Source organism: Enhydra lutris, unplaced genomic scaffold (assembly GCF_002288905.1).
Source record: "Enhydra lutris kenyoni isolate GAN:26980312 unplaced genomic scaffold, ASM228890v2 scaffoldscaffold9, whole genome shotgun sequence".
NCBI classification, from domain to species: domain Eukaryota; kingdom Metazoa; phylum Chordata; class Mammalia; order Carnivora; family Mustelidae; genus Enhydra; species Enhydra lutris.
The window spans coordinates 6,607,526-6,609,937 of NW_019154093.1; positions in this window are offsets into that span (position 1 = coordinate 6,607,526).

Here is a 2,412-nt window from a genome sequence, read left to right on the forward strand (position 1 = left end):
TTTTGCTATTATAAATAATGCTGCATTTAATAACCTCCTTGTACAGGGGAGCCTGGGTGGCTCAGTCAGTTAACCGTCTGCCTTTGGCTCAGGTCATGAACCCAGGATCCTGGGATCGAGCCCCACATTGGGCTTCCTGCTCAGTGGTGGGGGGTGGGGGTAGCCTGCTTCTCTTTTTCCCTCTGCCTGCCGCTCTCCCTGCTTGTGCCCTCTCTGTCAAATAAATAAAATCTTTCTTAAAAAATAATAATAACCTTGTACATAATTCCACATGAGTGAGTTACTGTAAGATAAAATTTTTAATTAGAATTACTAGGTCAGAAGATTTATGCATTTTTATTCTTGATAGATGCTGGCAAATTGCTTTCTGTAAGAAGTATGCCCATTTATAATTCTACCACCCATGTGTGGGATTGCCTATTTCCTTGAATCTTTATAAACAGTGTTCTGAAACATTTTGATCTTTGCTAGTCTGGTAAAAATCCCAGTGGAATTTTGTATTTTCACTTGAGAATAAGGTTGGAGGGGCGCCTGGGTGGCTCAGTGGGTTAAGCCTCTGCCTTGGGTTCGGGTCATGGTCTCAGGGTCCAGGGATTGAGCCCCGCATCCGGCTCTGCTCAGCAGGGAGCCTGCTTCCCCCTCTCTCTCTCTACTTGTGATCTCTCTCTCTCTGTCAAATAAATAAAATCTTCAAAAAAAAAAAAATAATAAGGTTGGGTAAGGGTGCCTGGATGGCTCAGTCTGCCTTCACCTCAGGTCATGATGCCAGTGTCCTGGGATTGAGTCCTGCATCAGCCTCCTTGCTCAGCAGGGAGCCTGTTTTTCCCTCTGCCTGCAGCTCCCCCTGCTTGTGCTCTCCCTCTCTGACAAATGAATAAATCTTTTTAAAAAGGGTTAAGGTTGGGTATCTACTTGAGCTATTTATATTTCCTTTTCCTGTGAACTGTCATGTTTAAACATGACTGGTTTTGGTTGACACAAATAGATGCAATATGAATTCTTTTTATTTTTTTTTTTTAATTTTTATTTATTTGACAGGGATCACAAGTAGGCAGAGAGGCAGGCAGAGAGAGAGATGGGGAAGCAGGCTCCCTGACGAGCAGAGAGCCTGACGTGGGGCTCGATCCCAGGAGCCCAGGATCACAACCTGAGCCAAAGGCAGAGGCTATAACCCACTGAGCCACCCAGGCACCCCGCAATATGAATTCTTAATCTACTTTGTGAATATATGACTAAATAACGCCCCAAAAGACTCTTTTTCTATCATTATACTTTAGAAAGGTTCAGGTGATAAAGGGAAATCTGTCCCTCAGACTTGTAAGAATTTAATGGTAGATGTATTTGGGCCATGAATCTTGTTTGTTTTAGGACTATTTCTCTGCCACTTCTCCCTTTCTGTTTTCTTTCTCCTCAATTCTTACTTGTAATTTTTCTAGAAAGAGCGTCCATTTTATTTGGGCTTTTTAAAAATGTATTTACTTAAAGGTATAGAAAGTATTCTTTTGATATTTTCTGTATACTAAGTGTCCTCATTGATTTCTATATACATGCTTGCTTTCTTGATTAGCCAACCAGTGGTTTATTTACTCGTTTTTCATACACATTCTTAGATTTATTTATCCTACCTTTTTAAAATATTATGGTTGATTTTAACAGAAATACAAAGAGCATATCAAGTAACATTTAATCCTATTAAATCCTAACATTTTACTAATGCTCCAGTTTTTATTTCAGAAATAAAATATTACAGAGCAAGATGAAGCTCTCTTGCAAATCTTTTACTGATAGCATTCCTCTCCTGTTTTCCCCAGAAGCAATGATTTTTGTTGTGTTTCTTTCCATGCTTAATTTTTTTTATTTTTTCATTTAGTTTTTTTTTATTAACATATAATGTATTATTAGCCCCAGGTCTGTGAATGGTCAGGCTTACACACTTCACAACACTCACCATAGCACACACCCTCCCCAATGTCCACAACCCAACCATCACCACCACCACCACCACCCCGCCCACAACCCTCAGTTTGTTTTGTGAGATTAAGAGTCTCTTATGGTTTGTCTCCCTCCCAATCCCATCTTGTTTCATTTTTTCCTTTCCTATCCCCCAAACCCCCCACGTTGCCTCTCAAATTCCTCATATCAGGGAGACCATATGATAATTGTCTTTCTTTGATTGACTTATTTCACTCAGCATAATACCCTCTAGTTCCATCCATGTCATTGCAAATGGCAAGATTTCATTTCTTTTGATGGCTCATGCATGTTTAATTTTGTACTTAAAAGATAGCCTTGTTTTGTATTTATAAGCTTTATATAAAACTCTAGGTTGCATTGTACATACCTTTCAGAAATTTGCTTTTTTCATTCAATGTTGTCTTTGAAATTTATACTTGGATTTCATTTATTTTAGCT